This window comes from Neophocaena asiaeorientalis, unplaced genomic scaffold, assembly GCF_003031525.2.
Source record: "Neophocaena asiaeorientalis asiaeorientalis breed wild unplaced genomic scaffold, Neophocaena_asiaeorientalis_V1.1 scaffold28, whole genome shotgun sequence".
Lineage (NCBI taxonomy): Eukaryota > Metazoa > Chordata > Mammalia > Artiodactyla > Phocoenidae > Neophocaena > Neophocaena asiaeorientalis.
The window spans coordinates 244094-270805 of NW_020173400.1; the positions used below are offsets into that span (position 1 = coordinate 244094).

At 36.1% G+C, this 26712-nt stretch overlaps 1 pseudogene; it reads right to left on the minus strand.

Moving 5' to 3' along the window:
• Nucleotides 1–1571: 1571 nt before the first annotated feature.
• Nucleotides 1572–26233, minus strand: LOC112401078 (ubiquitin carboxyl-terminal hydrolase 37-like; annotated as a pseudogene).
• Between the last annotated feature and the right edge of the window lie 479 nt (nucleotides 26234–26712).

The following is a 26712-nucleotide window of genomic DNA, read 5'->3' on the forward strand; positions in this document are numbered from 1 at the left end:
GAAAGCCAAATGATTTTGAATCTTAACACATTTCCTTGATGAATGGGCTTTATCTTACTCTTCCTTATTTCATTTATTCTCCATACTGCTGTGCTTTTAGTCTTTGTGCATGTATATTCCGAATACTGTTTCTGTTTTCCCCTTATCTATCTAAGTATCTATGTATCTACATATCTATGTATCTATCTATCTATTATCTATCTATCTATCTATCTATCTATCTTATCTGTCTACACCAACATCTAACACTACATACACCCACACAGTTCCAGAACAATACAACATGCCACTCTGGTCACACAGGACGAAAGGAGACCAATGAACTTTAAGTGTGAGCCCAAAATAAGGGTTGTTGATGATTATAGTTTTATTCTTTTGTTTGTAGCTGATTTGATGATTATTCCTGTATCGGGTAGAATTCAGTGGATAGAGGAAATGGATGTGTGTGTGTGTGTGTGTGTGTGTGTGTGTGTGTGTGTCTTGAAGGTGGGGAAGAATAGGAGAGAGATTTCAAGGTGCACACAGCCCAATATTTTGTTTGTCACAAGGCCTAATGATTAGATTTACCCACTTACTTTATAAGTGATGAATGATTTTATTTCCAGCAGTATATCAATATCTCCTTGTGCACATAAAAGAAGTTATAACCACTCCAATCTTAACTACTCTTCACTGAGCCCTCTTGAATGTTAGATACTTCTAGATCATTGTAATTGAACCATGTCTGCTTCTAAATGTTATATGCATCACTTGTGTAATGACCTGAAGAAGAGGACGAATCAATGGCTGACAGCACTGAGAAGCCAATAGGGATAAGGAAAACATGGAGTTTCAGATTGTATTTCTGTTCCTCAGCTTCAGTCTTAGTGCACTATATCTAACGATAAATATCCAGAGCTCTCACCAGAACCCAAAGCACTCAAAAATGAGTTGTTGAACATACTTGTAGGCATATTCTGTAACAATTTTGATGTCATCATCTTCTTTCTTGCTCCTGAGGGCTTTGAGCCAAGTACTTCCTGAAGTGCTTACTCTATTTTCCCTTGTTTTAAGACTTCCTCCTGTGCCAGTCAACCTCTCCCTAATGCCCTTTTTTACTTTATCCTTATCAAAATCTTTATCTCATTCAGACTGTCAGGATATGGCTCAGTGACTGCTTAGGGCTCCTCAGTTCCATACGTTTCTGGCATTAGTTGAAAATAAGCCTCTGCAAATCTTATATCTGGGCTGCTAGCAGGTTCATCATCATCGTCACAGCCCAAACAGTGAGACCGGTCCCTCTGTTATCTCTTAAACAGCTGTTGCATTTTCATCCTTGCTCATTCCCTTCAATACTAAGTTTTCTAATGTGAATTTGTCAGAACTCTATTCATTATGTTAAAAACTTTTCCTGAAGTTTTTCTGCTGCTGCTCCGTTTGACATTTTACATAGACTCTGGCTAAGGGCCACTAATTCTGACTCTTTGGATCAATCCATAAAGCCATGCAACTCTGGGATTTGAAGTTAGATTTCCTTGACCATGTACAAGGGTAATAGTGAAGGTATTCACTGTGTGAGAGGCTTTCAGTGATCAAGAACCTGAAGTATGTGCGCTCCCAAGGATAAAAGGCAGCTTTATATTTTCAATGCAGTGAAATGTTGGAGTTGGATATCTTGGAATGGTGACTTTCTGGCCAAACTCTGTAAAGTGAGAGAGCCACGTTTAAGCTATAACTTTTTAGATGAAGAGCAAGAATGCTGCAAAGTCAGTTAAATTTATGCATGGCAAAACACTTCTCAATCCACTTCTTTTAAGAATATTCCAGTTCTTTTGCCCAAAAGAAAAGTCAGAGGAACTTATGTTTACCAAGGAGACAATGGGGAATGTCAGGGTAGAGTTCATTAAATTGTCCTACCTGGGAAATGGTCAGTCCACTTGCTTTACATATGATATAGTAGTGAACCTCAAATTCCAAGTTAGTGATATAAGTATTCTCAGGTACTAGAAATATCTGTTGAGCCTTCTACCAGTTATGGGTTTAATATTTCAAATTTTATTTAATTTTGTGTCCCCTTTAAGTTGTTCTAAGAACTGAATAAAAAACTCATGAACATCGAGGTATTTATAGATAAATGATGCAATATCTAGGATTGGCTTTAAATAAGTCAGCAAAAGAAAAAGGGGAGCATAGATGTAACAAGATTGGACAGGAGTTGATAAATGTTGAAGCTGAGCGTTGGATACGAGGTGGTTCATTGTAATCTTGGCTCTACTTCTATGTATGTTTGAAAATTTCCATAATAAAAGTTTTTAAAACTTAAGCATTATTCTGCATATAACCAGAGAATCTCTGGCAGCAGCTGAAACAGTATGTTTAACCTTCTGGAGTAAACCTTTCTTAGTTTCAGAGCTACAGACATCCTTCTTAATAAGCAAGAGTGCAAAAGCCTGGTAAAAGCACTGAATGGGATTTTCTTCCATGAAATATCTTGCTTAGGTAAATCATTAGTACATGACTACATGACTAAAATGAAAACAGAGACTGTAAAATAGCCTTCATAAAGCTGGCATTTCCAAAACCGGTCTTGAAGTCGTTGCTGTAGGTGAGCAGAAAGGGGTCCCTGGCTTATTCCACTCAGTGTGATCCTGGTTATACTTTTGTTTGGCTTTGTTTATAAACATGGAAAGTGGCTGGCTTAGAGTGAAACCCTTACCATGTTTGTGGAGGAGTCAGCAGAGGGGATCTGGCTAGAAATACCAGTTATACCTTGGTTAGAATTTTCAGAAAAGAGTTCCCCTGTTGTAGTCCTGCTACCAGAAAAGAATGAAGACCACTAAGGTCTGAAGTCTTTTCTTCAGTATGTTTCAGACCCTGCTGTTTCTCTCTGCTGCTCTTTCAATACTTTCCAGTGGGGGGAGGGGGTCTGTCTTACTACTAGGATTTGATGATACAACATTCTCCTCTGAATAGTCTTTGTCCATATCTGAAGCAGTTCTAATTTTTAATAACTCTAAGTGGTGTTGACTGTGACTTTCAAACAGTAGATTGTCCCAGGCATTTCTTTTGTAGCCTTTGGGGCTACTCTAATTAGATTACCAAGAATCTTTCAAAATAGAAGCTCATCTTTAGTCTCCAAACTTGCTGCTTTTTAAGGAACTTGTTTATTCACTTTTTGGTTTCTTTCTGTGATGTTTTAACTACCTAGAACAGTTCCAATGCTAAAATATACCATTGATAAGATTTCATAGATGTGTGAAGATTATTTTGATGAACCACATCTAGAAATAACTCCCTTTGATCTGCATCCTTATAAGATACTTTGTCAATAGTCGGGAGTCTGTTCTTATAGAGTTAACAGCAAGTGACTTTGATTTGCTCTGTCAGGCCACATAAATCAAAATTTTAATCTTATAACTTAGCTGAAATATCCTTGGAATGCCTCCAGTTTTGTAGTGAACCACCAGGCTAACTTACTCTGTTTTCCACAAATTCAAAAGTTCTTTTATTTTTATTTTCCTTTTCTATGTTGTGAAACAAGCCTGGATGCTACAAATTCAGAGAGGATCATATATTTAGAGAAATTATCCTTTTTAAAAATTGCTTTTAGCCAAATAATAGCATACAACTTCACCAGAAGATTTTGATGCTAGGGGGAAAGGAGGACTAGAGAGTTGATTGTCTTTTACAGCCTGAATTAGAAAGGAACACAGGATTTATTCTGGGATTTTTACCTTTGCTTCCTTCACCTCCACTAGCAGGAAGAGTTTGGGAAACTACCTCTAACTTTTGTTTTTGCTCTTTTATGATTTATTAAGTTATTATTTACCTACAATACAATTCACTAATTTTAAACACATAATTTGATGACTTTTGGTAATTGTATGCAAATATGTAACTACCATGATGATTAGGCTATAGAACTTTTCCTTCACCCGAAGAAGTTTCCAGGTGTCTTTTTTAACTTCTACATCCAATTCTGCTACATCCTCCCACACCCCCACCCCAGGTAACTATTGACTTGTTTCCTGTCACAAAATTTAGCCCTCTATAGGATTTCATATAAATGGAATCATATTCTTTTGTGTTTGACTTCTTTCACTTTGTATTGATTTTGAGATTCATCAATGTTGTTTCTACTACTGACATTTCAATTTTATTTTGTTACTGAGTAGTATTCCATGGTATGAATATACCACAATTTGTTTATCTATTCACTAGTTGAGGTTCATTTGGGTAACTTCCACTTTTTGGCTATGGTGAATAATGCTGCTATGAACATTCATATTCAGGTTGTTGTGTGGACATAGTTTTCATTTGCCTTGGTAAACACCAAGGAATGGAATTGCTTGGAGTTAGTATGCTTAACATTATAAGGTGTGCCATACTATTTTCCATAGTGATTGTAGAATTTTCCATTTCCAGCAGTAACACATGAAAGTTCCAGCTTCTCCACATCTTTGCCAAAGGTTGGTATTTTCAGTCTTTAATTTTAGGCATTCTAGTAAGTGGGTAAATATAATATATCTCATTGGGGTTTTAATTTGCATTTTCAGATGACTAGCGATGTTGGACATCTTTCCATGCGCTCATCAGTTACTAATATATTTTCTTTTTTGAAGTGCCTGTTTAAATCTTTTGCCTATTTTTAACTAGATTAAAAAAGAAACTAGGTTGTTTGTCCTGGGGAATTTCTCTCAATCTTACCAATTTATTTTTATTATCATTGAGGTAGAATACATTTCCATGTATTTATTGTCATTTGGGTTTCCCTTCTTGTACTGCACATTTATGCCATTTGAACATGGGCATAAATGGAGATTCATCCTTTCCTCATAGATCTGTAGTAATTTAGTATGTATATGGATAGAAAATCTTTGTCTTATATTTGTAAATGTTTTCCTAGTTTGTTTTTAACCTTTTATGATGATATTTTGACAAATCTTTTAACAATTTAATAAAAACATTTTGAATGTACTCAATTAATTATAATCTCTTCTTAAAAAATATTTGGTAGTAAGTAATTAACTGATCTTCATCTTAGTCCATTTCCCCCCATTTTGGGGGCCCTTATTTTTTTTATGTGTCTCACATTATCTTCACTTCTTCTGCTGTGTATACTGTGTGCTCTCTCTACACTGTCCATCTCCATGTTCACTACTAATTTGCTGTGTTTTCTATTTTAGTACTGAATATTCCTCATAGTCTGGGCACTTGCATTCAAGTACTCTCTGTTATCTCCATACTTAGGGTCCTTATTTTTGTAATCTGATTCTACATGGCAGAAATCTTATGATTTGGATGGGAAATGACTGTTTTTTAGGCAGTACCACCAGGAAAACAGTTTTGCCCTTCATCTAGGTCCTCTCTATCATGATTGCATTGTCATTTCTATAAAACATCCACTTGCCATTTCAAAAATTGTTATATATCAGTCAGTTGCCTGTTGCTGCCGCCCTGGAAATGAGCTTTCCATACGAACCATTTCTGAGCACTAAGTGTGCCACACACAAATGTCTCCCTTTCCCACCCTAAACTATTATCTCTCTCCACCCTGCTCTTCTAACATTCACTCCTGGTATTAAAGAAAACCCTTAGAGAATGCTCTCCATTTTATAATAATGATTTTAGATTTGTTTAATGACTACCTTGGTTCATAATCATCCATATTTATTACTACAGCAAGTAAGCCAACAATGAAACAGTAGTGATAGTTTATGGCAGAAAATATTTGAAATATTGATGAATAATAAGCAAATTATAGTCATCCAGGGAAGTGCCATAGTGTTACACCAGCTTTTTACATTAGATGTCGAGCAAGACCTTTGCCTTTTGTAATATTCTTGCCAAAAGATCATGAAGTTTTGGGGAATTATAGCCTCATTAGACCTTCAAGATTTATTTTTTAATAATAAGTAGACCACCTTAAAGTTAGTTTATGTGGAAAAAATTCCTTTTAAAACACAGACCAAAAATGGTCAATAAGATCCTTTTTGATAAAACAATAACTGGGATGAAATTAGAGTCAGATTATTTATAAAGGAATCATGTTTGGCTCATTTCTCTAATGGTTAAAGGACATTTGGATCATTTGGACTCATACTGTAACTTTTCTTCTTTATTAAATTGGAATTATCCATGATTCATGGAGGTAGACATTATCAAGAATACTTTCTTTATCAAAAACAAAGATGTACTTGTAACTATCAAGCACAAGTAGGGACAAATTTTTGGTTTGTTTTGGTGAAGATCTAGTTAAGATAATTTAAAAAAAACAGTCCATGTGTAAATAGGACTAAAACTTGATAAAGCAGAAGAGTCTCAAGAACCTTTTTAGCTTTAGTTGAATTGAAGCCCAACAACATAGTAGTTTGGGTTGAGTGACTGCAGTTTTTGAATTTCTGCCAGTTGCGTGGCCAAATTGACTTTTCCTGTCTCCTTCAGATACCCTACTTGCTGTCTCTTGGCTGCTTGGGGCCCATTTGAAAGCTTCAAATGTTCAAATAAGGACACCATGCCTCTGGCCTCTTTACCCAAGCAAAATTTACCTGATCTTCTGCTTCTGGTTTCCTTAGAGACTCCATTAGAGTTTTTGACTAAATGGCAGTGGGTAGGAGTGGATTAATCAGATAAATTAGTCCCTGCTACAGTGTTAATGAGCTGGTGGGCTGTCCCATTCAAAGAAGATAATGAATGCCTTGACCAAATTAAAATGTACTCAGGGGCTTCCCTGGTGGCGCAGTGGTTGAGAGTCCGCCTGCCGATGCAGGGGACACGGGTTCGTGCCCTGGTCCGGGAAGATCCCACATGCCGCGGAGCGGCTGGGCCCATGAGCCATGGCCGCTGAGCCTGCGCGTCCGGAGCCTGTGCTCCGCAACGGGAGAGGCCACAGCAGTGAGAGGCACGCGTACCACAAAAAAAAAGTACTCAGATTCATGAAAAGTGTTTCTTGTAATGGTGGAAATTTAAGGCAATGTGGTAGTCTGGTAATGGTATACATTGCTTCCTCAATCATACTACGTAGCCTCTGTTATAAGACTGGCTCTTTTCAACTACTTGGTGTCTTTCATTGCTAGTCCTGTCTTTTAGCCCATGAATCCCGCATAATCTTTAATCTTAGCAGGGGAATTTATGGTCTGCTGTACACACAGGAAGCAGTTCCTATTTGTTCTTACTACTGCAAAAAAGTACTTTTATAAGTCTGTATGGATCTAGAGAGGGTCTTAAAGACATGGAAGGGTGGAATCTTGACTGGGTTTGAATATTAATAGCCAACCAAGACACATGTTTTCTAGAAATACTTGAATATTATGCAAAAATATTCTGTTTCTCCTTTTGAGGAAATATAAAACTTTTGTAAAAACCTTACTTTACATTTACATGGTGCTTGACAGCATAAAGTGCTTTCATAAGCATTATTTAATTTGAACTTCAAAACAGACCCATGAGTTAGACTTGACAGAAACTCTCACTCCCATGTAACAGATAAAAACACTAAAGTGATTTGTTCAAGTTCACCCATCCCTTTAGTGGCAGAACCTATGTCCTCTGTCCATTCGGTGTAATTCAACTTGTAAGTGCCAAGCAGATGCAAGATCTGACAGGTAAGGCGTTCCTCAAGGGAGGATACTTGATTTCATTTCCTCTCCCTCTCCTACTCCCAAAGGAAGACAGTTCTTGGTAAGAATCCTGACAGAGTTTTTGCCATCATATCTATTAGATGAAAGTGAAAAAAAAAAAACAACAACCTGTGACCTGGATATTTTTCTTTTTGATACTATGTATACTGAGATTTGGGAACATAAAAATTATTGCCTGGCCTTGGTCCTTCTTATCCTGGTGTCGATTCTGCATTAGTCTGAGACCTTCACCCAGTTACCTGGAAGTGAAGAATTACTGTATGAGGTGTTCCTTTATTACACAAATATTTGTTGAAAATCTTCTGTTAGGAAGAAAACAAAGCAAGGTAATGGGGCAGAGAATGGTGGGGGTGGGGATAGGACCTGGGAGTATTTTATATAGGATGGTTTGAGACAACCTCTTGGAAGAGATTATATTTGACCTGAGCTCTGAATGATGCAAAAGTGGGGAGAGAATTACAGGTAGATGGTGCAGTAAGCACAAAGGCTCTGAGGCAGAGATCAGTTTGATGTCTTCATGAAACAGAAGAGCAGTGTGACTGGGGTATAGTGGGCAAGGGGGAGAATGAAACGATATGAAGTTTGAAAAAGGCAGTGGACAGATCACAAAGGGATGTGTTTCAAGTGCAATAAGTCATCACATGATTTTAAAGAAGGGATGATTTAGGAGGAAAGTTATATGGAAACCGCTTGCCCTCAGCAACCCTTTGTCTTTCAGTGAAAACACCCTTCCAAATAAATCTTCGTGGAGTTAGTTAGGTTGTAGAATGTGGTACCCCCAGAAACTTGGCCTATTTGATCCTAGGAACCTACTTCTCCACCACCATCCATATTGGTGAACCTAGTGTAGTTTTCCCTGTGAATGGAACATTTCTCTCTGTAGCCTTCTGGAATGTCGAAGTTCACTCTGGTGAAATTTTTTAATCTTAAGATTATTTCCTGAAAGCACAGTGAATCCATAAAATTGGAAGAAGGGAGGGTATACTCAGTGAGGGGTGGGAAAGGTAGGTTAGAAGCTACTTTATTCTTTGGTTCTAGAATTTTAAATGTCAGTGATGCCATATAATTTTGGAGAACACCATAAACATATCTTTGTGAAAGAATTCTATGAACATATGTTTTTTTCTAGGCTATTGGAACAACTGCCTGCATAATGTAATATCAACTCCAAACCATATCGCTCAAAGAGTTTCCATTAAACCTGTACCTTAACTTTAAGTTTAAATTCCAGTAGTTCAGAAGTTCTTTTGCCAAAAGGATGAAAGTGTCTAAATATCCCTTAAAAAGGACAAAATGTTTCTTTGACTATCTTGAGATGAAAAGGTAACCTTCTCTACCATAAAGGCAACATTTCTCCTTTCACTTTCTTTAAAGACTTGCTTTGTAATACATGAAACCTTTTTTTCCCCCTAGAACCTAATACCTAAGATGTACTGAGATTTCAAACACACCCACACAAAAGCACACGCACACACACATACTTCTTTCCAATGTGCTTTCAAAGTGCTTTCTTTTGATTCAGGTCATTAGCAATGGCCATGGAAAAAGTCTCTGATAGCTAGAGGGAAATGCAGTAATTTAGAAGAAAAGTTTCCTTTTGGGTTTAACTCTACAGTTTGGTCTAATTTTATTTGACATTTTGGTCCATCATAGTATAAGAGTCTTTTGTTTTTCTTTTCATAGAGTGAAAGAACAGTTTATTTCTTTTAGGCTGCTGCCCTGTTATTTGCTGGTCAAAAGGAAAAAAAGTTTTCTTTTTAATCTTTCTTTTTTCTTAGCCTCTGAGTGGAAGGCGTACCAAGATTGGGGAATTGGTAGCAGTAGGAGATTAAGAAATGTCTTTAATTCATAAGCAGCTGTGGAATTACAGTTGTTCAGCCCTCATGATGAGCTAGAGTTATGCTTTTCTCACTTCTTATGTGGGTAAGGAAATCACTCACTGAGTTTCCAGTTTCTACTTCAAGGATATTTTCGTTCCGGGAGATGGGATATATTGGCAAAGAGGGAGGAAGAGAAGGCATACCACTTATGGAATCAATAACCCTAGCTTCTAACAGGCTGGAGAAAAACATCTTTGTAGTCAGACCATAGCTATCTATGAAATTAGGAAAAGTGATCAAACATTTCCTGAGTGCTGCTGAATTCTGAGGATGGTACTAGGCATTTTATATATACTATATCATTCTCAGAATGTTTTTGTGAATTAGATATTTCTATCTTCCATTAACTGAGACTTAACTAATTTGCTATTTGATCATCATACTGCTCTGTGGGTTTCAGACCTTGGATTTTGACATGAGTCTGCTCATGCTATTTTCTACTGCATTATGTTTTCTTTTTTAGGGATGGTCAAGAATGCAGCAACCAACATCTCTGTGTATTCCCTCATTTCTAGTCACAAATGTCTACATTTGGTGCTGTATATCTCCCTGAGTGTATCATGCATGACATGTCTTTGAGAACCTTAGTGATGTATCTTTTCTGATGGGTTAACAAGGGTAGGAAGTTTAGGTCACCCTTGTGCATGTTCATATAAACCATCCCTGATCACACATAAAAGTAATAATAGTAGCTAATATTAATTGAACGCTTAGCATGCACCAGGCACTCTATTAAGAATTTTTGAAATATTATTTAATGCTCACAACCCCAGGAATGAGACATATAATATTGTCATTAGCATTTCAAGAAATGGAGATACAAATAGATTAAGTGGCTTGTTCAAAGTCACAAAGCTGTTAAGTAGCAGAGTCAGAGTTTGAAGTTGGATAGGCTGATTCCATAAACTATGCCTTTATTCATGTGCTATACTACTTGTTATATACATGAGGGAGCATGGGAGGAAGCGAGATCAAAGTATAATAGAATATATCAGGCCTCAGTGATTTTCATATGTTGTCTGAGAAGCATACTAATGCTTTTGACTGAATTAGCCAACTATGCTTTCCAATTCAGTGTTATTATTTACAAACTATGCGGAGTAAAGTGTTGTAATCAAATATTCCAAATCTCACATCACCAACATATCTGCTGAGCCCCTACTATATTATTGATATAAGCCAGAATTTAGATAGAGTTAAAGAAGAGCCAGCTCAGTCACCACCCTAACAAACTTGCCTGGACTCTGCTTTTAGTGCCAGTATGATAAACCTATACCTGCTGATGTTCCAATGAGCATTCTTTTAAAAATCCATACTAACGGTGTACTGAAAAGAAAGGAATTATTCTAGCATTCTTGAGATAGCACATGATTTATTGAATCTAAAAAGAAAAAACATGGTTGGCAGTGGGTGTGTTATCCATAGTCTCATTATATTTTCCAGTGAAGCCTATTGAATCTAGGTGACATATAAGTAGGATATGAATGGTATAACATTCCATTAGGAAGAAGAGAATAAAGTCAACCAAATCACGGCATGGTGAGCTCAGGGAATTGTCTCATATGTCACCTAAACATCACATTTATAGCTTAACCAGCAATCACTGATGGCACAGATTCCATTCTTGACTACCATCCATATACAATCAAAAGCTGCCATATACCATTGGAACATTTTTAAATTTCAGAGTTAACAATGATACAGTAGAGATAGAAAACAGCATTTGTCAGGTAGTTATCTAGTGATATAGTGGCAGTGTAGTGTAATAGTCAAGTATGAAGACTCTGGAGCCAGGTTGTCCAGATTTGAATTATGATTCTCTGGCTGTGTGACTTTGGTAAGCTAGTTACCTCTCTATGCATCAATTTCCTCATTTTTAAACTACTACTTACCTCATGAGGTTGTTGTAAAGATTACATTAATTCATCTAAGACATTGAAAACAATGCTTGGCATGTGTCAGTAATAAGCATTGTAATTATTATTTTATTTTAATTTAGTAAAATACACTCTCTCTAAGATTCACCTAAGAAACAAAATGATTGAGCTGCCGAACTGTGTAACATTTCTTTTTTCATTTTGAGGGGCTTTGTGGGTTTATGAGCTGTGTTTCTTAATTCTTCATATAACACAGAGATGCTCAGAAGCAGTGAAATACTTTTATAGCACTTTGTTTTCATTATCATCACTCTGATGTCGACAACTTTTAAAGTTTTGTATTTTCGTGCTTGTCACAATAAGTTGAATTTTGCAGTTATTTGGTATCCTTTTAGAAGACTGTGGTGTTGATTTCCTTTTTAAATTTTACTCTGCCTTTGGAAATAAAAGGGCCTGAATGCATAATATATTTTGGTTATGTTTAGCTGGACACACTGCTTCAATGGCTTCATGAATACTAACATTCATATTCAAAAGGGTTTTTTTCTCCTTGAGTAAGGAAAGTATGACTTTGTTGCAATTAACTGCAATTGGGGATCATTTCATGTTTATCTCCGAGATGAAACCTTTTAATGTTGAGATCAGAAGGGCTGGTGAATTTGGTATGAGGGAATAATATCAATGAAACCGGCAAAGAATGGCCACATGAAGAGTCAGAAAATTATAATTTGGTAAAGAGGGAACATGTTGCTACTGAGAAACATTCTGTTCAATTAAAAGCATACTAGCCCCTGATTATTTCTCTAATACCTTTTGATTAACTGCTGTACAAAAATGAATTTTATTATTTTCAGCCCAGAGGAACACATTAGCACTGCAGTTAATGTCTGATTATGCATGTCTGGTTTACTAGCCCTGAGAGGCTGTAATCCAACCTGTGGGCTAGCTGTTCCTTGTCCGGCAAACTGAAAGCACTAGAAGCAACCCACCTAACCCTGAGTATTTTGGCTTGGCTGAGTGAATGGATTTTAAGTTTCTACTTCACACACATGATCAAACCCTAATCAACATTCTAGGAACACTGCTATATTTAACACTCAGCCCGATTTCCCTTGTTTTTGGAGAAGCTGATTATACAATCTATACCTTTTAACTTTTCCTCCTATCAAATTAATATGTTTTGAAATGTATCTATTTTGCTTAGGTACATAACCACTTAGATTCATTACTAATCAGTTGCCTCCTTGGTAGTGGAGCCATGCCTACAAGTCATCTATGTGCTTTGTTGCAATCAGTTTCTTTACTGAGCAGTAGTAAATAAGAAATATGTTCTCAACAGTGATTTGCAGGATGAGCTTCAGCTGGTAAAACGTATTTAGGGAGGCTTGTTTCCATTGCTAATATTAGCAGTGGATATATTAGGCAGGTTAAAATCCAGATGCCATTAGAAGAGCAGAGATAGTTTGACGTTATAAACCATCTACTCTTCTACCATTGCTCTAGTAGTTGTAATGATAGTTGAAATTTACAGCTATTTCTAGTTCACAGAATGTCTTGACTTTTCTTTTTTTAACAGCTTTGTTGAGATATAATTCACACGCTATACAATTTAACCTTTTAAAGTTTACAGTTCAATGGTTTTTAATTATATTCACAGAGTTGTGCATCTGTTGCCACTACTTCCAGAATATTTACATCACCCCCAAAACAAAGCCTGTACCTCCCAATCTCCCCTCTCACCACTCCTTGACAAATGCTAATTTACTTTTTGTCTCTGTGTATTTGCCTATTCTGGACATTTTATATTAATAGAATCATACAATATGTGGCCTTTTGTGATTGGCTTCTTTCACCTCACATAATGTTTTCAGGGTTCATTCATATTACAACATGTATCAATACTTTATTCCATTTTATTATCGAACAGTATTCCATTGTTTGGATATACCACAGTTTATCCATTCATTATTTGATGGACATTTGGGTTGTTTTCACTTTTTGGCTATTATGAATAATGCTGCAATGAATATCTGTGTACACATTTTTGTGTAAACCTATGTTTTCACTTTCCTTGGGTATATATCTAGGACTGGAATTGCTGGGTTATATGATAACTATGTTTAAACTTTACTGGAACTGACAGTTTTCCAAATGTTTTCATTTTTCTAATATGATCATTAAAACAACTTGCTTAAGCATGTGTCAATTAGTTATTATCTTCATTTTTAAAAACATGGTACCTAAAGTTTGGAGCCATTAGGTTACTTTCTCAAGTTAGGAGAGCTAAGGAACTGTAAATCAAGGTTACTGACCATCCATTGTAAACTTTAAGATAAATACCTATATTCTATCTAGAATTTCTTATTTTCCTTAACTAAATTTGTATCTGTTACTATCTAGAATAATGAGTACAGAGCTTAGGGTTCTAAGGTCGGTTTTGCCATTAACAAGTTACTTGGAAATTTCTCCTCTGATAGTATCCAAAATCTCTGCTCTCTTGACTTGATGAGGTTCCTAAAAGGAATAGATCTGGGTTTAGATACTAGATCCACTGTTTACTAGACACTTTGGGTACACCTGTTTTCTTGTCTCAACTCTACAAATAACTAGCTGTATGATTTTTCCTAAACTCAAACTCTCTGAGGCTCAGAACCCAGTCTTTCAAAGGTTCCTGTGAGGATTTAATGAAATAAAGCATGTAACATGTCTAGCATAGTGCTTGACACAAAAAGTAGAAAAGAATCAAACTCTATATAATGCTCAGGGATATATATATATATATATATATCTTCACACTTCTCATTTCATCCCCTCCTCCAAATGTGGAGACTGTCTACCATGTCAACACCACACCAAACAGTTTTGGAAATGAAACAAATATTGGAACTTGTAGATTTGACAATTAACAATTCAGAATGTCTTCGTTGAAGATGAAATGTTATCCTCTGTAAAAAAGACAAGCCAGCTGGACTACTTATTTGCCAACTTAACATTTATCTCTGTTCTGTAGCAAGTACTTTACCATCCCTCGGCTATATACTTAGGTCTCCACAATTTGCAGCTTAGAACTAACAACTAAATCAAACCACTTCAGCATTTAGAAAGGTCTACTCTAAAAAAACAGTTTATTTCCTTTGAACAACTAGCAGCTGAGCTAGTTGCACATAGTGATTTTAGTTCAAGTGATTAAATTAGAGTCTCCCTTAGGGACACAAGCTGAGACAATATATCAAGTGTTTTTAAAACATATGAGATTATTTAGCTTATTTTCTACCACATTTTCTAGCACTTACTACATTAGGGATGTGTTGATAATGATTCTAGAACAAGTCAAAAGCAAAGAAAAAATTCTATTAATTTATTATTTGATTCCACCTAAACCTCCATCTTATTTATTGCAGTGACTTTTTAGTGCTTTTGGGTATATGGATATCCACCTAGAGACATAATTACTTGTGTTTACAAAAAACTTGAGAACAATTAAAATACAAAGTTATTATAGTAAATACAAATAATCTGAATAAGAGCAAGTACAATTTACAGAATGCTTACATTTTCCAGTAAGTATTCCTACTGATATAGATATGTATATATATTTATAGCAATGTATGCATATTTTGAAATAAAGTATTTTCTGGTTATACTTTGTATATAATTTGGAAGTTCTGTTACATTACTGCAAAGGCTTCACAGTGGAATCATGAAATATTCAGAATTTGAGACCAAATTTAGACATATTCACTTTTAAAAAATGAGGTTGTTTGCCTATCTTTATTCTTTAGCTTATTTGCTCATCTCTGAATACCAAAAGTGGAGGCATTTAAATACTTTCACCTTCTATCAGAAATAAACTATTATACCAACTCAAAAAGCAGCTCCTTATTTCCCAAATGGGTAAAATGTTTTATGAAGAAAGGTTATCAAAATGCTTTGTGACAATTCTTTGGTTCTACTGGGTTTATCAGTTTGAAACTAAAATGTGTCATGGAGAGTGTGCTTCTTTTCTCCTTATTCTGATAGGTGTAAAATTTATCAACATAAGACTGCCTGAGGCAGTGGTGATATAGCACCTGCTAGTCACTACATTTTAGTGTAAATCACATTTTTGTCTCCATAACCCAGTGGCCTTGATCACACACACCTTCAAATGTGGGAAGAATCAAACTCCACAGTTCTCATTAGAGCAAATGTTACTTTGTACTAATCCTCAACAAAAGTAGCTTTGAAAATGTCCTTACTCTATAAGAATCTGGCCCCTTTTTAGTTCTTGTTTCAACTATTCAGAATGAAAATCATATCATTTATCTTAACATATCTTCAGCTCTATGAAATTCAATAATTATTCTACGTGTAATATATCATCAGGAATGTTGAAATCTCATTTCAGAATATTTATTACATTAGAATCTAATGCATAAATGAATTAAGTTACAGTTATAATTTAGGCCAATTTTTCAATCTCTCTTAACACTATTAAGTAGAAAAAATATTTTTATACTACTAAATGGCAGAGAAAACCCAATATTTAGAATGAAATCAAATCAATGAAAGAGAATCAGTGCCAAATGAGGGCCATTTTAATATTTTCTGATTCTAATTGCACACATCTTCACTTTTACTTTCCGTCTGTTTTCCCCAATGTGCTCCCACAGCTTTTACATAACAAACCTGTTACACTTCAGATTTTCTCATTAAATGTGTGACTTGAATCTCTGACTTAGGCAATAGTCCCTGAAGTAAATTACCTGGAGAATTTTTCAGATTAAACATTGGTTTGAGGGCTATCTACCATATACATGTATAATTTCCTTCCTGAGGACTCAAGTACTAATTTGTTTAAACAATTATTAGTTAGTTCTTTGCCTGCTCAGTAAGAAACTGAATTTCATTCCAAATATGCATTAGATTTTTGTTTGTCAATTGTTTTCTTACTTCTAATAAATATTCAATAACTTTTACTTTTTCTTAATGCTTATATGACTCTATTTTTAATCTCAAAGGAACACATTCTCAAATATATCCAATGAATTGCCATTTCTGTTTTGCTTCACCCCCTGAACAAATGAAATGTAATTTCCTCAGATGTCATATGAACTCATGTGTCCTGCTGATATTAATATACAGAGTAATTATGTGCCTGTCCTTGAAGACAAACCATTTATTTCTTAAACAACTAATGCAGATACATTATAATGCAGATTTCAATTATACAGGCAATATAGATAATATGTAATACAGATACAGGGTCAAGAAATGACTTCCAAGATTAGATTTAACATCTTTTATTCTTAATAGATTTAAAATGAGTTGATTTGTGATCATAAATGTTCCTCTTAAAGAAAAAGTTGACCTTGATTTAATGTACAAATAATACTAAAATGCTAATGGGTAGTGTGTTGTAACAAAAAAAAAGTGAGACTAAGGAGATCTGGGTGAGTTTAGGCAAATCATTTTATGTTTCTAGATTTTTGTTCCCTAATCTGAAACATCAAAGAGGATGATTAGGTGATTAATTTCTATGGTACTTATACACATGATATTTTAAGCAAAATAATAAAAGTAAAATATGGATATCAGATAGCAAAGCAATTGACTATCTTCATTATTAGAATTATGACTTTAGTAGCTTGGAATGATCAAATTTAATTTTATGAAGTAGTTAAAGGAAATTAGATATTTTTGTTACTGAAGTTTAAATAAAATTTGCCATAGTTTTTAAATATAGTGATTCTCATTTATTTTCAGTAATTTCTCTAGGATAGAGTTTTTTAACTTTTGTTACAAAAAAAATGGTCTCCATACACTTTGTTCTTAAAGGAGATACTATGCTCTCATAAACCTACTTATTTTTTTTACTATTTCTCCTTTTTATACATTTCACAAACCTTTTAATTTGAAAAAAATCCAAACCTGTTGAAAAGTTGAAAGAATAGAATAATGAGTACCCATATAATATGTCTCACCTAGATTCACCAATTGTTAACATTTTGCCATATTTGTTTTCTCCTTTTCTTTCTTTAAATAGAGACAGACAGACACATACACACACACACACACACACACACACACACATACACACACACACACACACACACACATTTGGAACCCTTTCAAAATAAATTGCTGGGGTTTTTCAAGATGGTGGAGGAATAGGAGGATGTGGAGTCCATCTCTCTCCACAAATGCATCAAGAATACAGCTACAGATGGAACAGCTCTCACAGAGCACCAGCTGAACACTAGCAGAAGACCTTGGACACTGGAAATGACTGGAAAGTTCCCTGCATAACCGAGTAGGACAAAAGAAAGAGGAAGGGAAAAAGAAGAGGAGAGGAAGCGAGATGGGATCTGTGCCCCTGTGTGGGGAGCTGAGGAAGAGAAGAGGTTCCTGCATCCAGGGAAGCTCCCTCACTGAAGGGGAAATCAGTTGGGACAGAAGGGTAACATCTGAGGCTGTTGGAGGAGGGTGAAACAGCCGGTCTTGGCAGATAAGACAGAGTGAGACCTAAACAAATGGTCTGTGCCACACCCTTGTGTGTCCCAGACTGGGATGTGTGTCCATCGGTGTGCACAGGGGCTGGGAGCTGGAATGTGGGTATTGGAGAGCAAACCCGGGGCAAAGACTGCCATTGGCTGCAAGCAGACAGCCTGAAGTGTTGGGAGGGAGGTAATCCACAACCAGGAATACTTATGCAGGAGGCCCGGGCTGCCACAGAAGCAAGGCAATGTTGTTGAGTGATGTGCAAGAGGTGGAGGCACCATTGAAGCTTCTCTCTCCCCACTCACTGGCCCCTGCCACCCCAGGTGCTAGGAAAGGGCCCCGCCAAGGCTGGCACACATGTGCTTGCTGCTGGGTGCCAGGAACAACCCCTACTGGGGCTGACCTTCTTGTGCCTGTTGCCAGGCACTGTGAAAGGCCACCACCAGGGCCGTGCTAAGAAAGGCTCCTGCTAGGGCTGCATCTCTCACCTGTGGCTGCCAGCTTCCCCGCACACCTTTTCACCAGCGGGACCGGATCTTTCGTGGCTGCCGACCCCCACTAAGCACCTGTCACTGCCGGGGCTCCTGGGACCCTGGCAGCTGTGCCACCTCTGCGCCCTGTCCTCACTGAGGCAGACCTGAGTGCTCCAGGACAGCCTCAGGAGCAGACCCCTGTGGGTGGCCCACATGCAGAGGTGGGGCTAGAACCACAGCTGAGCCCCAGGGGCAGGGCAACTAAAGAAGAGGAACAAAAATCTTTCATGCAGCTGCACAAGCTACAGATTAAATCCCTGTTATCAGCTTGGTAAACCTTGTGTATATGGAATATCTGAATGGACAACAAGTGTTCCCATAACTGAGACTGGTCTGTAGGGGAAAGTACACACAAGAGTTGGTCCAGGTCACAGTCTGACCTGCCCCCACAGTGCCCACAGCAGTTCCAGAGACCTACCTAGAGGTATTGGAGGGCCTCTTGGGGAGGCAGAGGTTGGCCATGACTCACAGTGGGGGCAAGAACACTGACAGAGGAGGCCCCAGAAAAATATTCTCATTACTATTTTTTTTATGTTTTGCTTTCTGTTGTTTCATTATATTTAAAAATAAAATTATTTATTTAAAAATTTTTTAAAAAATAATACATTTTTCATTTTTAAAATTTTTCTATTTTTACTTTTCATTGTTTTGTGTTTTCTCCTTGTTTTGCTGTGTTTTTTAAGTTTTTTGATTTTTCTGTGCCTGTTTTATGTTTTCTTTGCTTTTCTTTAGTTTGCATTCTGCATTTGTTATGCTGTTTGCTTTTGTTAGTTTTGCTTTTAATTGTTTGGTTTCATTTTTGGGTTCATTTATTTGTCTGGTTGTTCTCTTGTTTTTTGTTATCTTTGTTTTTGTTTCTTTTTTCGTATGTGTGTGTTTCTTAGTTTTTGTTTGTTTGGTTTTGCTTTTACCATTTGTCTTGGGTTTTATTTGTCTGTTTATTTCTTTTTTTTAAACTGTTGCTGTTACTGTTTCTTTGTTTTTGTCATTGCTATTTGTCTTGAGTTCTGTTAGTCTCTTTGTTTTCTTCCCTCCTCTTTTTTTCTTTTTTTCTCCACACCATGTGGCTTGTGGAATCTTAGTTCCCCAGCCGGGGGTCAGGCCTGAGCCTCTGGGATGGGAGTGTCGAGTCCAGGATGTTGGATTGCCAGAGAACTCTTGGCTCCAGGGAATATTAATTGGCGAGAGCTCTCCAGGAAGTCTCCATCTCGATTCCAAGACCCGGCCCCTCAACTGCCTACAGTCTCCAGTGCTGGACACCTCACTCCAAACAACAAGCAAGACAGGAACACAACCCCACCCATTAGCAGAAAGGCTGCCTAAGGTCATACTAAGCTTACAGACACCCCAAAAAACACTATCTGAAGTGGCCCTGCCCATCAGAAAGACAAGATCCATCTCCACCCACCAGAGCACAGGCACCAGTCCCTTCTACCAGGAAGCCTACACAAGCCACTGGACCAACCTCACCCACTGGGGGAAGACACCTGAAGCAAGAAGAACAATGACCCTGCAGGCTGTGGAAAGGAGACCTCAAACACAGTAAGTTAGACAAGATGAGAAGAAAGAGAATTATATTGCAGACAAAGGAGCAAAGTAAAAACCCACAAGAACAAATAGATGAAGAAGAAATAGGCCAATCTATCTGAAAAAGTGTTCAGAGTAATGATAGTAAAGATGATCCAGGACATCAGAAAAAGAATGGAGGCAAGGATCGAGAAGACGCAAGAAATGTCTAACAAAGACCTACAAGAATTAAAGAACAAACAAACAGAGATGGACAATACAAAAACTGAAATGAAAAATACACTATAAGGAATCAATGGCAGAAAAATTGAGGCAGAAAAACAGATACGTGAGCTGGAAGATAAATTGATGGAAATAACTGCCACAGAGCAGAATAAAGAAAAAAGAATGAAAGAAATGAGGACAGTCTCAGAGACCACTTAAATGCACTAATATTTGAATTATAAGAGTCCCAGAAGAAGAAGAGAAAGAGAAAGGGTCTGAGAAAATATTTGAAGAGCTTATATTTGAAAACTTCCCTAACATGGGAAAGGAAATAGCCACCTAAGTCCAGGAAGCACAGAGAGTCCCACACAGGATAAACCCAAGGAGAAACACACTGAGACACATATTAATCAAACTAAAAAAAAATAAACACAAAGACAAAATATTAAAAGCAGCAAGTGAAAAGCAATAAAAAATATTCAAGAGAATCCCCAAAAGGTTATCAGCTGACTTTTCAGCAGAAACTCTGCAGGCCAGAAGGGAGTGGCAGAATATATTTAAAGTTATGAAAGGGAAAAACCTACAACCAAGGTTACGCTATCTGGCAAGGATATCATTCAGATTCAATGGAGAAATCAAAAGATTTACAGATAAGCAAAAGTTAGAGAATTCAGCACCACCAAACCAGCTTTACAACACATGCTAAAGGAACTTTTCTAGGTGAGAAACACAAGAGAAGAAAAAAGACTTACAAAAACAAACACAAAACAATTAAGAAAATGGTAATAGGAACATACATATCGATAATTACCTTAAATGTAAATGGATTAAATGCTCCAACCAAAAGACACAGACTGGCTGAATGGATACAGAAACAAGACCCATATATATGCTGTCTACAAGAGACCCACTTCAGACCTAGGGACACACACAGACTGAAAATTAGGGGATAGAAAAAAAATATTCCATGCAAATGGAAATCAAAAGAAAGCTGTAGTAGAAATACTCATATCAGACAAAATATATTTTAAAATAAGTACTCTTACAAGAGACAAGGAAGGACACTACATAATGATCAAGGGATCAATCCAAGAAGATACAACAATTATAAATATTTATGCACCCAACACAGGAGCACTTCAATACATAAGGCAAGTGCAAGCAGCCATAAAGGGGGCAATCAACAGTAACACAGTAATAGTGGGGGTCTTTAAGATCCCACTTACACCAATGGACAGATCATCCAGACAGAAACTTAATAAGGAAACACAAGCCTTAAATGACATATTAGACAAGATAAACTTAATTGATATGTATAGGACATTCTATCCAAAAGCAGCAGAATACACTTTCTTCTCAAGTGCACACAGAACATACTTGAGGATGGATCATATCTTGGGTCACAAATCAAGCTTCAGTACATTTAAGAAAATTGAAATCATATCAAGCATATTTTCTAATCAACATGCTATGAGATTAGAAATCAACTACAGGGAAAAAAACATAAAAACCACAAACACATGGAGGCTATACAATACGTTACTAAATAACCAAGAGATCATTGAAGAAATCAAAGAGAAAATCAAAAAATACCTAGAAACAAATGACAACAAAAACACAATGACCCAAAACCTATGGGATGCAGCAAAAGCAGTTCTAAGAGGGAAGTTTATAGCAATACAATCCTACCTCAAGAAACATGAAAACTTTCAAATAAACAACCTAACCATACACCTAAAGAAACTAGAGAAAGAAGAAAAAAACAAAACCCAAAGTTAGTAGAAGGAAAGAAATCATAAAGATCAGAACAGAAATAAATGAAATAGAGATGAAGAAAACAATAGCAAAGATCAATAAAACTAAAAGCTGGTTCTTTGAGAAGATAAACAAAATTGTTAAACCTTTAGTCAGGCTCATCAAGAAAAAAAAGGAGAGGACTCAAATCAATAAAATTAGAAATGAAAAAGGAGAAGTTACAACTGACACTGCAGAAATACAAAGAACGTAAGAGACTACTACAAGCAACTCTATGCCAATAAAATGGACAACCTGGAAGAAATTGACAAATTCTTAGAAAAGTACAACCTTCCAAGATGGAACCAGGAAGAAATAGAAAATATAAACAGACCAATCACAAGTAATGAAATCGAAACTGTGATTAAAATTCTTCCAACAAACGAAAGTCCAGGACCAGATGGTTTCACAGGTGAATTCTATCAAACATTTAGAGAAGAGCTAACATCCATCCTTCTCAAACTCTTCCAAATAATTACAGAGGCAGGAACACTCCCAAACTCATTCTGTGAGGCCAGCATCACCCTGATACCAAAATCAGACAAAGCTATCACAAAAAAAGAAATTACAGGCCAACATCACTGATGAACATAGACACAAAAATCATTAACAAAATACTAGCAGACCGAATTCAACAACACATTAAAAGCATCATACACTGTGATCAAGTGGGATTTATTCCAGGGATGCAAGTATTCTTCAATATATGCAAATTAATCAATGTCATGCACCATATTAACAAACTGAAGAACAAAAAGCATATGATAATTTCAATAGATGCAGAAAAAGCTTTTGAAAAACTCAACACATATTTATGATAAAAAACACTCCAGAAAGTGGCCATAGAGGGAACCTAGCTCAACATAATAAAAGCCATATATGACAAACCCACAGAAGACATCATTCGCAATGGTGAAAAACTGAAAGTATTTCTTCTAAGATCAGAAACAAGACAACGGTGTCCACTCTTGCCACTATTATTCAGCATAGTCTTGGAAGTTCTAGCCACAGCAATCAGGGAAGAACAAGAAACAAAAGAAATCCGAATTGGAAAAGAAGAAGTAAAACTGTCACTGTTTGCAGATGACATGACCCTATACATAGAGAATCCTAAAGATGCCACCAGAAAACTACTAGAGCTAATCAATGAATTTAGTAAAGTTGCAGGATACAAAATTTATATGCAGAAATCTTCCATCACTATACACTAACAATGAAAGATCAGAAAGAGAAATTAACAACACAATCCCATTTACCACTGCAACAAAAGGAGTAAAATACCTAGGAATAAACCTACCTAAGGAGGCAAAAGACCTGTATGCAGAAAAACTGTAAGATGCTGATGAAAGAAATCAAAGATAACACAAACAGATAGAGAGATATATCATGTTCTTGGATTGGAAGAATCAATATTGTGAAAATGACCATACTACCTAAAGCAATCCACAGATTCAATGCAATCCCTATCAAACTACCAATGGCATTTTTCACAGAATTGTAATAAAAACTTTTACAGTTTGTATGGAAACACAGAAGACCCCGAATAGCCAAAGCAATCTTGAGAACAAAAAACGGAGCTGGAGGAATCAGGCTTCCTAACTTCAGACTATACAACAAAGCTACAGCCATCAAATCAGTATGGTATTGGCACAAAAACAGACATATGGATCAACGGAAAAGAATAGAGAGCCCAGAGATAAACCCATGCACCTATGGTCACCTAATCTATGACAAAGTAGGCAAGAATATACAATGGATAAAGACAGCCTCTTCAATAAGTGGTACTGGGAAAACTGGACAGCTACATGTAAAAGAATGAAATTAGAATACTCCGTAACACCATACACAAAAATAAACTCAAAATAGATTAAAGACCTTAATGTAAGGCCAGACACCATAAAACTTTTAGAGGAAAATATAGGCAGAACCCTCTTTGACTTAAATTGTGGCAAGATCCTTTCTGACCCACCTCCTAGAGCAATGGGAATAAAAACAAAAATAAACACATGGGACCTAATGAGACTTAAAAGCTTTTGCACAGCAAAAGAAACCATAAACAAGACGAAAAGACAACTCTCAGAATGGGAGAGAATATTTGCAAATGATACAACTGACAAAGGATTAATCTCCAAAATACACAAACAGCTCATCCAACTGAATATCAAAAAAACAAACCACCCAATAAAAAATTGAGCAGAAGACTTAAATAGACATTTCTCCAAAGAAGACATACAGATGGCCAACAAACTCATGAAAAGATGCTCAATATCACTACTTATTAGAGATATGCAAATCAAAACTGCAATGAGGTATCACCTCACACCCATCAGAATAGCCCTCATTAAAAAATCTATAAACAATAAATGCTGGAGAGGGTGTGGAGGAAAGGGAACCCTCTTGCACTGTTGGTGGGAATGTAAATGGATACAGTCACTATGGAGAACTGTATGGAGTTTCCTTAAAAAACTAAAAATAGAACTACAGTATGACCCAGCAATCCCACTACTGGGCCTATACCCTGAGAAAACCATAATTCAGAAAGATACATGCACCCCAATATTCATTGTAGCACTATTTACAATAGCCTGGACATGGGAGCAACCTAAATGTCCATCAACAGAGGAATGGATTAAGAAGATATTGTGCATATATACAATAGAGTATTAGTCAGCCATATAAAGGAACAAAATTGGGTTATTTGTAGAGATGTGGATGGACCTATAGACTGTCATACAGAGTGAAGTAAGAAAGAGAAAAACAAATATTATATACTAATGCATATATGTGGAATCTAAAAAAATTGTATAGATGATCTTATTTGCAAGACAGAAATAAAGACACAGACATAGAGAACAGACGTATGGATACCAAGGGGGAAGGGGGGCGGTCAGGTCAGATGAATTGGGAGACTGGGATTGACATATATACAATATTGATTCTATGTCTAAAATAGGTAACTATTGAAAACTTACTGTATAGCTCAGGGAACTCAGTGCTGTGTGGTGACCTAAATGGGACAGAAATTCCAAAAAGAGGGGATATATGTATATGTATAGCTGATTGAGTTTGCTATACAGTAGAAAGTAACACAACATTGTAAAGCAACTATACTCCAATAAAATTTAATTTAAAAGAAACAAAGTAAGTTGCTGATATCATGAAACTTTACCCCTAGTACTTCAGCAGCATGTGTCCCCAAAGAACATGAAGTTTGTCCTGCATAACCACAAAATTATTACAACAACCAATAAATTTAAATGTGTAAAAAACATTATCTACCATATTTGAATATCCCTAATTATTCTAATAATGGGCTTTATCGTTATTGCTTTTGACTGATTCAATATTCAACCACAACATTAACATTTTAAGGAGTTCAGACCAGTTACTTTGTAAAAAATATACAAACTAGATTTTTCTGATTGTTTCTTCATTATTAAATTCAGATTAAACAGTTTTGGTAAGATTACTACATAGGTGATATTGTATATTTTCATAACATCAGAAAGTAAATAATGACAGCATGGACCCACTATCGATGATGTTGAATTTGACTGATCACTTAGATAATGTCTGCCTGAAAAGGTAGTTTTCTCCTCTGTAAAGGTACATTTCCCTTATGAATTAATAATTAGTATTCTATTGTGTGCGTGTGTGTGCACGCATGTGTGTGTGTATCCTACATCTTCTTTTTCCCTTCTTCCATTGGTGGGCACTTAGGTTCTTTTTATATCATGGCTATTGTAAATCATGCTGTGGTGAGCATAGGGGTGCATACATCATTCTGAATAAGTGTTTTCATTTACTTTGGATAAATGTCCATACGTGGAATAGCTGGATCATATGGTAGGTCTATTCTTAATTTTTGAGGAATCTCCAGAATATAAAAAAACAAAAAAACAAACAAAATAAATGAATAAACCAAAGCAAACAAGAAGAAACACATAGATAGAGAACAGAGTAGTGGTTACCAGAGGGGAAGAGGCTGGGAGGAGGAGAGCTAAATGGGTAAAGGTGATCAACTGTATGGTAATGAAAGGAAACTCAATTTCTGGTGGTGAGCATACTGTAGTGTATATAGAAGTAGAAATATAATGTACACATGAAACTTATGTAATGTTGTAAACCAATGCTACCTCAATTAAAAAAAGAAAAGAAAATTGATAATAACAACCACACAGACATAAAATAAATCAATAAGTAAACTGTAGGGTGATACTTTGAGACCACGTGAATATCTTGGTCTCCAGCACCTTTTCACTCAATGGCTTTAGCATGCTTAAAGGATCATTAGCATGATCCCTGCCTGAATTAGTCATTACGTTACAGTGGCAAAGTGGTTATAATCTAATTATATTTTTCCTTTAATATTTATTAGCTAGCATTTTTCTTTAAAGAAAGTTTTCTTTTAATAACTTTCTTATTAAAGAAATTTACAAAGATAAACAAAATAAAATAATACAATGAACTCCCATGTATTCATCACACAACCTCAACAGTTATTAATGTTTTGACAGTGTTGCTTCATTTACTTTTTTATGTTGGCATGCTTGTGTTGCTGGAGTATTTTAAAGAAAATTCCAGACATGATGTCATTTCATGCCTACTTTATAAAAAAAAATAGCCACAATTTAACTAAACTCTATTTTCTCTTTTTCTACTAGATTAGAAGTAACCAATTTAGAATATACAGAGAAATGTTGGAGGCAAGCAACATGAGAGCAGTGAGTTTTAACAGCTCATAGTGAAATAGTATAATGAAAAAGTATATGCAGAATATGGTTGTGTGCTATAGTAG